Below are 13,051 nucleotides of genomic sequence, written 5' to 3'. Positions count from 1 at the left end.
AGTCAACAGCCTTTCTTAGAGCCTTTTTAACCAATTCGATATTATTTCCTCTATAGGGGTCTGAGACGGTGCAGGCATACTGAAGTTTCAATCAAATTAAAGTAGGGTACAAAAGTAATCTAACTTTTGCTGGAGTATCGGTGAGTTTATGATTTATAAAACCGACTTCATGACAAGATGAGGAAACATTGGTTTTTATATGTGACTTCAGCTCAAGTTGCTAGTTTATACAATAGCTAGACGAGTACATTTCTGAGCTTCGGGCAAGTTTTCCTGAAAAAGGGTAAAAAAGTGTGAGTGGACTCTTTTTGTTGACGATATGAAGGGAGACTGCAGTCATCCGGTTTTAACCCCGTAGCCCACACATGACTCCAGGAGGGGATATTATAAGAAATAGTGAAATTGCCAGCATATAGCGAAATCTGTCTAGGCTCATTTACAATGGAAATAATTCATTACAGAAAATTTAAAGGAAAGACCAAGGGCACTACCATGGGGACCATTAGAAGTAGGAGGAGAGTGTCAGCTATTCACTCCAATCCGATGAACAAGCAGTAACCCAGGCTGCAAGAAAGGAGCGGGGAGGGTGGGAGGCAGTATGTGAATTGATTTTTTGAAATTAATTTGGCCAGACGGCTGGTACCCTCAGTAAGTGCAGGTGGTGGGACTGGCCTGCTCCTGTGAGGGATAAAAAAAAAAAACTTCCATTCTGCTGTATGAATCGCTCATGCGTTCTGGTATATGGCCACCATATGCAGACGTGTACGGACGCCTGCTTTTACAAACCCCGGACCAGGTTCTAAGCCTGTGCTAATTTGCAAACAAAATCTGTGTCGGAATCAGCATAATTAACTGTAAACAAATGTACTTGAAACATGCAGCAAAGCGTTAAATGTGCCTAGCTGTGTTTTCTGTGGAAGTTATTAGTAAAACTGTTGACCTGGATGGGAGCCTTCGTACAGTCGTCCAGAAAAGGTAATCTCGTTGTAGAACACAAAGGTCAAAGCCGGCATCGCCATAAAAAAAAAAAAAAAAAGAAAAGAAAACACTGCGGTGACGGTCGGTGGAACTACTCCGGTTTTTGCCAGTTCCTAAATACGATCGCTGACTGTCGTAGTTCCACAGGCGCGTAATCGCAAAATGAGTACATAAATATGTGTTTAAGAGATGCGGACATGATGTTAAGGCAACAACTATGCTGCCGATATTCCCATACCAAAATTTTGTACCCTGCGTCGCAGAATTTAAAATACCAGTGCTCATTGCAATTGACGAAAGACGCGCTAACATTTGCCGCAACGACGCAAATAGACAGCCCGTGCGCACCGTATCAGAATGCGATGCGCTGAACGGTCAAGAGCTTGTTTCTGCGTAATCATAGAGCGCTGCTACGTACGTGGACGCATGTTACATAGCTGGGAGAGCGATTATGCTTCAAAGAACAGTCTTGCCGCATGAGATTCGGAAAAACGGGAAGATTTTGCGCCGTCGCCGCTTCATAATCCAAGCCAGAGTGACCCTGCCCGAGCCAAGCTGCAGCATCGCCGGGCATGCACTGGTTTATGGGAAGCTCTCCAATGCGCTTGCGTCTACATAGACGTTACGGCTGCAGGCTGATTAAGTCTAGCGAGATCAACATTCGCGCCATATCTGAGGGAAATAAACTCAAATTTTCTCAAATGACTATAATAGCTGTTTGAGCGTAAACAAAAAGTACTATAAGGTCGGACGAACCAATCACAATATTCGATTCAAGTGACGTCTTTGGCCCGACACTGCTGTCGGGGTCCTGCTCCCGAACGCAAAAGAAAACGGCCGCCCGACACAAACTCGCGTGTCGGACCGACAAGTCGGACCCGACATCTTGGATCCGACTTGTCGGACTCAAAAGAAAACGGGCTTTGTCGGTGTTCACAACGGGTGCTGCGTGTGCGACACTCTTTTTTGCAACCTGACAACGAAGTTGCGAGTACCGCCGCCGTTCTTAAGTTGTCACCGAGTATAGTACGATCAAGTCACAGAAGTTCAGAGTTACTACCTTTCAAGAGCAGATATAGTGAGATACTATACAACGACCTTGTGTCCACACAGGCACGCGTACTATGCAAGGGGAGGGGGGGGGGGGGGGGACCAGGTAACAAACAAAACAACGTATTGGACGACGCCAAAACACTCATGTGTGCGACTACTTGCAGGGGTGTACCGCCACATCTGTCCCTTACGTTCAGCTTGCTTTCCTACTCCTCAATCAGGTAGATACCTGCGACAAAACCAAGAAAACTGCGCCGACAGCACTAACCGCCACTACGTACGCTGACCGGCGTGAATGGGCGCGGCACAGTCGTACTACACACCGGCGAGGTCACTTTTCCGACAGCTGAGGTACAGCTCCACCTCACTCCTTGAAAGCCCGCCGTGACTTTTGGCTACCAAAACACCTTTTTTGGGCGTATTGGTAGCGCCGCCGTTAGCAGATCGCACTTTTTTTTTTTTTTTCGACAGCACACGATCACAACCGAAACCGCCGAAACCTCGAGCAGACGGCGTTGCCTCGAGCTTGCGAGGTAGCGGATGAGAGCCAGAGTTTATAGTCAGTTTCCTATCTAGGAACATCAAAGTTACAGTGTTACGGTAACTTCATAGTTATTGCCATAAAATATCATAAACAGAGAGAAATTTTTGTTAGAATATTTCCTAACACTGTTAATGCATAGTATCAGACGCAACGTTTACGCTGCCCCATGGAGTGATGTTGACGGGGCAGCGGCCCAGTCAACATCACGTGACTTCCGCTCCGTTATTCCGGAAGTAAGCCCAAATAATTTTGTCCCGACTTGAGACAACGAAGAGCGAGTTGCGCAATCCTCCCTGTTCCGTGGCTGAGCCGGCTGAACTGCTGACCGCGGCGCGCGCCTTCCCGTTGCGAAGTTTGCGTGCTCACGGGGATAAGTCGGTGTTCACAACGGGTGCTGCGTGTGCGACACTCTTCTTTGCCACCTGACAACGGAGTTGCGAGTACCCATGAGGCTGAAGACATATCATTGGTGGACTTTGAAGATATACATGCCAATATAGTTGGCCGGAAGCGAGTAGTACAGGGCTACTGTGTCAGACTGTGTGCGGTGTTCCACAAGTGAACTTTGCTTTGAGTTTCCGTGTAACACCCGCATTCATTCTATAGAAGTTGCTGGAATACTAGGACTTTACAAAAATACCTATATCCTCTTAATTCAAGGAGTAATTTCTACTCGAGTCCTCCAATCCCCCAGATTGTATTAGCTTCACCTTGTCTTCAAAGGGTGGCGGGTGAGGTTTGATTATTGATGTGTTGAAGGCTGTTCTGCTTCTCCGAGAGAGATTACTTCGAAATGCACACACTTAGCTACAGTTCGTGTGAAAAGTTTGGCCTGTTGACGTGTGATAACAAGCGTTTATTTAAAAAAAATGGCTCCAATCAACGCGGTGGTTGGACTGCGAAGCTGTAAACGCACCCACACCGATGACACGCGGGGCTCTACAAAGACTAAGCCAGAAACTGGAAAATGCGCACAATGGTGCCAGTGTTATAATTTCGTTTGGGTTGTTTATGTGAATGTTGCCGTGAAGTTTGCCTTCTGTTCTGTTCACTTTCTTTTGTGAGAACGGTGTTTTAGCAGAACCGTGTTTTAAAATATTGTAAATAAATTTTAAACTGCACAAAACAAATACTTTTTATTGTAAAAGTTGGTTGCAAGCTAAAATTTACAATTCACCATGATTAGTGCACCTTGAACGTAAAAGCAGAATAACTGGAGTTGCGCTTGCCTGCATTGCACACAGCTGCTTGTTTTTCTGTTATTCAGCCTGCGATTATTGTTGCACCTCACCATTTGAGCTGTAACAAACAAAACAACGCATTGGACGACGCCAAAACACTCATGTGTGCGACTACTTGCAGGGGTGTACCGCCCCATCTGTCCCTTACGTTTAGCTTGCTTTCCTACTCCTCAGTCAGGTAGATACCTGCGATAAAAGCAAGAAAACTGCGCCGACAGCACTAACCGCAACTATGCTGACCGGCGTGAATGGGCGCGGCACAGTCGTACGTACTACACACCGGCGAGGACACTTTTCCGACAGCTGAGGAACAGCTCCACCTCATTCCTTGAAAGCCCGCCGTGACTTTTGGCTACCAAAACACCTTTTTTTTTTTTTTGGGGGGGGGGGGGGGGGGGGCGTATTCCTAGCGCCGCCGTTAGCCGGTCGCACGTTTTTTTTTTTTTTTTTCGACAGCACACGATCACAACCGAAACCGCCGAAACCTCGCGCAGACGGCGTTGCCTCGAGCAACGCTGCCTGCGCTCGCTCTGGTGCCGTCGCCGCCGCCGCCGCAGCCCCTGCCTCCACAATGCGTCCGGCCGAGCGCAATTTATTTTAGATTTGCAATGCTTTAGGGGAAACTGCGTTGTTTATTTACGTATTTTTAGCGTGTGGATTTTTGCAACAACTCGGCTAATCAGCCGTCACACGGAACGAACGGTACGACGCTACGGAGTGCTAAAACACGTTTTCCGTCTCACTCCACGGAAAGAACCCGGTACGTACGCGCGCATGCGCAGTCGGGTCCCGGTTAACCCGGTAGCAACGTAACGAACGTAACGAACGGACTGCTAAAACTCTCTACTATTCAGGCGACACCACCACACCGCGTAGGCATGATGTCGCGAGGACACTAAAAAAGGAGAGAACCGTACGGTTAACGAAGCCTCTTCGGAGCCATGAAAGCCAGGCGTACCGGCGCGAAATACGAGTTTCCTGGATTCTCCCGCTGCGAGGCAGGCCGATCGGCCTGGACGGCTGGCATGTCACTTGCGCTAAATGGCTGTTTGCGCGACACGCCGGCAGGTGCTTTGTCGTCTGCAAGGGCGTTATTTTGAGTGCCTGAAACTGAATAACCACGCATTGCACAGAGCTACCGGTCGCGTCGCAGTAGTTCTCATGGTACCTACTACACATTTGGAAGGCATTTAGCCAGGGTGAAATTTGAGTGCAGTTGGCCTTTAATGGCCATTCTAGATTATTTGGAGTGGGCCCTCGAAACTTCAAATGAAACTGACCCCGTCCACCATCGTATGTACACTGATTCTCAGGCTGCTCATCGGGAATGCGCTAATGTTCTTTACACAGATCACGTACTGCAGAAGATCCTGCACCAACCGTGCCTACTACGTGAACGCGGTCACGATGTTACCATCCTCTAGGTCCCCGCGCATTGTGGTATCCCCGGAAACGAGAAGGCTCATAGATTACCGCTCGCTCATCTTTACACCGTGCTAGCCAAAGCCTCCGATACTCATTTTCGTCTCCTAGCTAACCCACGCGAGCTAGCAGATCCGATGGCAGACAAACATCCGACCAAACAACAACATGCTGCCTACCTCAGAGCAGTTGGCAATCCACTCTTGATACCACCGCTCGCCTCGAAGTATTCACACGGCGAGAGTCTGTCCATGCTTTGGAGAATTCAGACAGGCACACTCCTTACTTCTTTTTTGCTGAACCGTTTTCGCAAGGGTGACACACCACCACCCGTAACTGGCCCCTGCTCCACGTGCAATTGCCGTACTGATCTCGATCACCTGTGCTGGGAGTGCCCCCTCTACATTCCAAATAGGCTTCGTGCCCTGGCCACCATAAAGCGGGGACCCTGGCCTTCTTCTCTCCGGACATGGGCCTGTCCGGATCCCGAGCCTCCGAATCGAGTAAACGAGATCTGGCGAGCACTTCGTTTGTTCCTTCAAGACCCTGCGGCGCCACCGGTTGGTGATCGGCTCCGCGACAGCCACAAGATTCAAGCGGCCCCCACTTAGCTGCCTCCTAAACGTCCGCTAATAATCCGGAGGCAGCCCTACCCTTTCCCTCTGCTACAACACCGTCTTCCTTTCCCCCGCAGTGCCTTCGGCACATTTAATGTGGAATAAATGTGGTTTTATTCATCTACAGACGCTAGCTAGTGCCAGATTCATCTCTAGTGCATATAGTAAGAATCTATATGGCCGAGAATAACATTTCGTTTGGTGAGCCTTGCACTCTGATTGCGCTACCAGCATCAACATATTATTGCTACATTTTTACGCATTCATTTTCCCTGCTGCGGCCACAAAGAGATCATTGAAAGTATTTTGATTGATCTGGAAGGAAAAGTGCATGATAGAGTACGAAGTTGATGGCACGGAAAAAAAAGGACTGAATGGCATTCACTGAGCAATATCAACAACGGATGGTCTAACCGTTTTATCGTGAACCAGTAACCGTTATTTATTTTTTCTGTTCAGTACCGGTTCGGATTCCGCGGGCTCAAAAAATAACGGTTCGGGTTCGGGTTCAGTTCCGGCACGTTCGGTTCCAATTTCAGGTTTGGGTTCAGTTCCGGTTCGACACCCTGCTTTTTGGATAAAATATTATTGTGCTTCTGTAGACGCTTTATTCAATAAAACATATTTAGATCACCTTCATTAAAACTGCCTTTTTAGTTTTAATCTTGCGTAATGAATGGGCCCGTCAGGTCCACGCAAGAAAGCTTGATGTTCCACGCATGAAAAATGCATCAGTAGAAGAATGTAGCATGCACCATATTAGTGCATTATGTTCCTTCTGGTTTGTTAAAAAATACACATTTGAAACGGACACAGGGGCAGCTTGAATGCGCAACAGGGCACGTGCCCCCTGATGAATCAGCGAGCACTGAATAAATAAGAAAGAGGGCGAGAAGACAGGACAGCCTGTACAGACGGGTGTTTTGCCGGGGCACGCCAAATGCCCCGGCAAAAGACTTCGCAACTCGGGAAGAATATTAGATGCGACGGCATCTCATTCACTCGCCTTGTCCCTCCATACGGCGTTGTCGTTGTCCGTCCACACCCCTCCCCCATTCTCCTCGCCGCGCGAGCTGCGCTCTCCGCCGCTCACCCCTTCTCCTCTCCGATAACGAACACTCTCTCGCGAGGGGCATTGGATTGGATTGGATTGGCTTGGCTTGGCTTGGCTTGACTTGGCTTGGCTTGGTTTGGCTTGACTTGGATTGTATTGGATTGGATTGGATTTGGATTGTATGAATTGGATTGGATTGGATTGGATTTGGATTGAATTGGATTAAAGTGGATTGTGTTGGATTGTGTTGCGTCATAGCCGCGGCAGGGGGTTCACGGCACGTTTCACGTGATGGGAGAATCGGGTGTAGCCCGAAAGAACCCATTCCCGTTTGACCCCTTCCCGTTTGAACCAATTCCCGAAACGCCCTTCCCGCTTGACCCGTCCCGTGTGCGCCCGTTCCCGAAACGACCTTCCCGTTTGGGCGCTTCCTGTTTCAACCCGTTCCCAAAACGCCCTTCCCGTTACAACCCGCTCCCAAAGCGCCATTCTCATTTGAATTTCTGAAAATATGTGTTAACGTCTTCGAAACTGTTCCCCAAAATGTGCTTACAAGCAACGGGTCATGCACTAAAAACTTGTATGCACCAAATTTTCCAGAATCGACCGATATTTCCGGCCGATAAAAGTTTCCGAATGCCTTAGGCCGATACTGCCCTCTTGACACAAAATTTGTAGCGGCGAAAGTGAACTATAAAGATATCCAATATCTTGAGTAATGCACGCATTGGATTGTTCTGCAGTTGGTGTTCGTACGTGCGGCTGAAATTTATTTATCAGCCGCTCTTATGCTCATTGCTTGGAGCGCAGCTTTGTGTTCGGGTTCGAGAATTCTATATATCAAAGATGTCCGTAGGAGAGACTTTAAAAAAGGCAAAAACATGTGCAGAAGTGTGAGAATTGGCTACTAATGCCTTTCCTACGTGAGTAATGGGCATATATTTTTATTTATTTACCGATACTTTACGGCCTGGTCGGGCTCCTGCAGGAGTGAACATAAAAAACACATCAGTATTGATTGGCGTAGTTTAAAAACGCCCCACACAAATAAGTAAAAGACATAAATATGTAATAGACGCAAAGGGGTCCAACCAAGGGTATGCATTCGTAATGTATTCCAATTTTAAAATACGACAATTCAACCAGAACACATATTTACAATACGGGGGAAAAATTCTTCTAACGATACCGAGTACACTGTTCGTTCAGTTAACTTATTGCAGTAAGAAATTGCACGAGGAAACAAAGAGAACATTCGAATAGTAATTCAGCTGATTGGCTGCCTAATATTCTTACTATGATGTCTTCTCGCTGATTGTCTGAAAGGCCCTTGGAGGTAGTATTCCTGCGGCAATTTTAAGTTTCTGTAATAAAGAAAATGTAGGCTAGAGACGACCCTGCGCTGCTAACGTTTTTGAAGGTTTGCCCTATTATGCAAACTGAGTACGCTAGAGTGACGGGAATAACCAGAATCAATAAAACGCAAAGCTAAGTTTATAATGTTCGCCGCCTCTCATGACTGCGATTTTTTATAGCCAGATGTGGCGTATGTATCTGGATACATAGGGTACTTTATTTTTATACATCTTCTTTATCTTTTATAGTTTTCATCTGTTTCTTTTCGACATTGATGTACACTTGCGCTATTATAACGATTAAATGTGTTAGTCCGCCAAATACGATTTCTTTCAAAGTGAGGGTGTTTTTACGATTTTTTATTTGTGCTTCCGCGGCGCTTTTCTGGGCTTTTTGATTTTATCATTTTTGGTTTGTTAATTTAAAAGATTTGTTAAATGGTATGATGAATTGTAACCAAATGTCATCCTCTCTAGATTCAAAAAGTGAAGCCCAGGTTGGAAAAGTAGTCAAGGACTCTGGATGTACTCAGCATGCTATCGCAGCGGCTGTGAACAAACGGAAATAAACGAAAAACAATATGAAAATGTCTTTATAACGTTTCATAAACTGGGTACGTTATTCCGGGAACGGGCTAAGTAGGAAAATACGAAACGGGAAGGTTCTTTCGCCCCGGGTTGAAATGGGAAGGAACAAATGGAAAGGTTGAAATGGGAACGGGTTCAAACGGGAACGGGCCAAGTGGGAAAGGGCGAAACGGGAAGGTCGTTTTGCGTCGGGTTGAAACGGGACGGAACAAGCGGGAAGGGTGAAATGGGAATGGGTTCAAACGGGAACCTCCCGGAGAATCAACCTAAAGGAAACAACAACGGAACCCCCTATGCGTCGCATCTACACAGGGGTTCCCGCGAGAGGAGGTGGAAGTAATTTTTGGTAGTATCTTCATTACTTGGAACTCTATTCTCCCGGCAGCCGGCAGAATTTGAAAAAAATAATTTCTTCTGGCAGTCACCTCATATTGGCTATCTGAAGTCGCATGACAAGCGACAGTATATCTCGGCAGCCGAACGCGAACGACCGTTAGAGCACCGGCAATGTAGTTATCTCCTATTAGTGGTTGGAAATTGAGGTCTTGACATTTTAGTCATAATTTCCGCACAGAAAGTAACGACCGAGGTATAACGTGTACGACAATAGGCTCTCGCGCAATCTCTCACTCCATGTTAGGATAGGGAGCCAATGCCTGCTCGAGCATAGTGTTTTAAAATTTCATAAATAGGCGCAGTTTGATAGTTGCGAAATTATTTTAATTTGGGGGCTCAATTCAAACTGAAGTTGAAAATTGATTGGGAGGTGTTAATGTAAAGCGTCTATGGCACGATAAACGTGCAGGGAGGTTCGTAGGGAAGGAATGCGGTGTTCTCGCTGCGATGTCGTGTACTCGTCTTCGAAAGTTCGCCATTTGAGCAAATGTCCCGAAGATATGGTGGCATAATTAGTTGGTGCGGAGGCCGTTACGCAAGTCGCACTTTCCCGGCATCGGTCTCATGGATTTGTGAAGCACTCGATTGTCTTGACCTCGCGTTCTCTGTAACAGAAAATAAAGGCATAAGTAAAATAAATACTAACGAAGCAGCAGAGCATTTGTTGCAGGTTGTTACCGGCAGTTTTTAACGTGAATTTCGAGAGCCAATAGATGTGACCACCGTGAGAAATTATTTTCAGGAATCCCGCCGGCTGCAGGAAGTAAACTGCTGTACAACTTACTTGGACAACCTGATATCAGCAGGGGGCGAAAAATCTGGAGACATCGCCGCATTTGCTTTACATTTACTGCATCCCACAAAAACAGGGTGGGAACGAGCAGAAAATCAAAACGGAGCCCTGCGTAGTTCACGAAGTTTCTTCTAAGATGGTGTACGCGCCTGTGAAGCGATGAAGAAATTTTTCGCAGAGCCCAGGTTTGCGTGTGGGCGTCCACAGTAGCACCTCGTCACCAGGACGGAAGCGGACGGTGCGGTGACTGGCGTCGTAACGGTCCTTGCGATCGCGTTGGCTCACTTCCGTGTTGAGACTACCAAGCTGACGGCAGTAGTTGAGGCGGGAGATGTACTCCTTGTGTAACGGGCTGGAAGTATGCACAGGAGCACTTAAGACACTGGTGTCCAGCAAGAATGAGGGATCGCGGCCGTAGACGAGCAAAAAGGGAGAGTAACCGATAGTTTTTTGTACAGCAGTGTTGTATGCAAAAGTACCGAATGGTAGTATTGCATCCCAATTGGTGTGATCAGGCCGAATGTACATATAAATCATTTCAGAAAGAGTCCGGTGGAAACGTTCAGTCAGACCGTTCGTTTGCGGATGGTAAGCGGAAGTGTTCTTATGAACTGTGTTTGCAGCACGGAGAACTTCTTCAACAGTGCTGGAGAGAAGCGCCTTGCCGCGATCGCTCAGAAGAACACGGGGCGCGCCATGGCGCAACACTATGGCACGCAAGAAGAAGTCGGCTACCTCGGCTGCACAACCAGAGCGAATGGGCGCTGTTTCTGCGTAACGGGTTAAACGGTGTACGGCTGTTATAATCCACCGAAAGCCGGTATCCGTGCAAGGCAAAGGAAGGAAGGAATAGTACACGAAAGGCAGGGAGGTTCACCAGAATACTGTCCGGTTGGGTACCCTACTCAGGGGAGAGGGGATAGGGGAAATGAAAGGGAAAGAAAGGACAGCGGTACATATTAAAGGAGAAAATGAGCGAAAGAAAAGTAGAAAAAACACAAGGCGTGACCATACAACTAGAAAGGCGGTACAAACAACGCACACAACCAGAAAATGCACAAAAATGATACGGTCCACTGATAAAATTGGCGAAATAAGGGCACTGCACTATATTAATGTCTCTACAATCGTTCAGACAGGCCCGTGTCCTTCAAAAAGAGCAGTAGGGCTTTTATAGCCTTTTCGGCCTGTGACGGACAACGCCTATGGCACAAAATTGTCTGCGCTGTAAAGGGGAGGTCGTCGAATCGGCGAAGTGTGGAGAGCTGTTGCCTCGGCGTTATGAAGCGGTCACAATGGCACAGAAAGTGTTCAATCGTCTCGTCGGTGGCTCACGCATCACAAGCAGGGCTGTTGGCCATTCCAATGGGGTAGGAGTAAGCACCGGTGAAGGCAACACCTAGCCACAGGCGACAAAGTAAGGTGACGTCCGAGCGTGGCAAATTATTAGGTAGGTGGCGCTGCAAATCTGGGTCGAGTGAGTAAAGACGAGCGTTTGAGAACACAGGTGTATTCCACTTAGCGAGAGTGACTTCCCGGGCAATGGGCCGCAGCGACCTTGCTGCATCAGTGCGTGATAGAGGGATGCGGGTCAATCTTGCACTTGTGTGGACGCCATGAGCCGCTTTATCCGCCTGTTCGTTCCCAGTAATGCCGCAGTGGCTTAGGAGCCACTGGAAAACAATATCATGTCTATGCCTGACTAATGTGTCATATAAGCACCGGATTTCAGCCACAAGTTGTTCGTATGGGCCGCGGCGGAGGGCAGATTGGATGCACTGAAGAGCGGACCTCGAGTCGCATAGCACAACCCATTTTTCTGGCGATTCCCGCTGGATGAATAGAAGGGCCTCCCGAGTAGCTGCCAACTCAGAAGCGGTTGACGTCGTCGAGTTTGAAAGCTTAAAATTAATTTCGGTCGACTTTTGTGGTATCATAACAGCGCCAGCAGAACTGGACGTGGTGACCGACCCATCCGTGTAGACATGGACCCGGTCTCTGTATGCCTAAAGAGTAGGGATAGCTGTTGAAGACCGCTAGGTGGAAGGTCCGCTTTCTTTTTTATTCCCGGGATGTTTAAGTGCAGTTGTGGCTGTGACAGGCACCAAAGTGGCGACGAGGGCCGAGACGGAGGTGCATAGCTCGATGGCAAGCTCCCAATGTGGGCGGCAACCACCTTACAAAAAGATGCCTGCGGTCGTGTTGAAGGCAGGGATGCAAGGTGGTGATGGGGCAACCGGGTGAGTTACCTAATGTGTGCCCTCAGTGTCTCCACTGTCATGTGGGTTGTGATCGGGTGATCCCTTGCAACGCAAATTGTGGCCACAGTGGAGGCGCAACGCGGGAGACCGAGACATGTACGAACACCCTTGACCTGTATGGCCTGAATTGCCTGTAGGTTGGTTTTACATGTGTTGGTTAATACAGGCAGGCTGTAACGCAAAACACCGAGGAACAGGGCATCGTATAGGCGTAACATTGAGTGCACGGAGACACCCCACGTCTTTCCGGCCAGAAACTTGAATAGCTGGACCACTGCAGTTAGCCTTTTTTTCAGGTATGAAACTTGAGGAGTCCATGATAAATCCGGTCCACGATAACTCCCAGAAAACGGTGACTTTTGACTAAAGGTCCGTAGAGATCTATGCCAACAGTGTGGAAGGGCTCCGAGGGGCAAGGAAGCGGCTGTAGAAGTCTGGCAGGCGGAGATGTGGGATTTTTCCGCTGCTGGCAAGATGGGCACAAAGCGATGTAGCGGGCAACGTAGGTGGAGAGCCAGGCCAGAAGAAACGAGAGCGGACGTGGTCATAAGTTTTCTGGAAGCCTAGGTGACCCGCTGAAGCATCGTCGTGAAGGGCTTCTAATATCTGCTGTCGAATAGCACGCGGTACAACGGGGACCCATCTGTTGTCCGACGAGTGGTGACTTGAATAGTACAAAATACCATTCAAAAACTGGAAGTGCTGAAGCTGCCAACGCGCCCGACTGTTAAGTGGTTGTATTGTGCGGT

Source organism: Haemaphysalis longicornis, unplaced genomic scaffold, assembly GCF_048455015.1.
Source record: "Haemaphysalis longicornis isolate Haplotype H1 unplaced genomic scaffold, Haemaphysalis longicornis Haplotype H1 scaffold_2, whole genome shotgun sequence".
NCBI lineage: Eukaryota > Metazoa > Arthropoda > Arachnida > Ixodida > Ixodidae > Haemaphysalis > Haemaphysalis longicornis.
Note: the sequence above shows the minus strand (reverse complement) of the source record.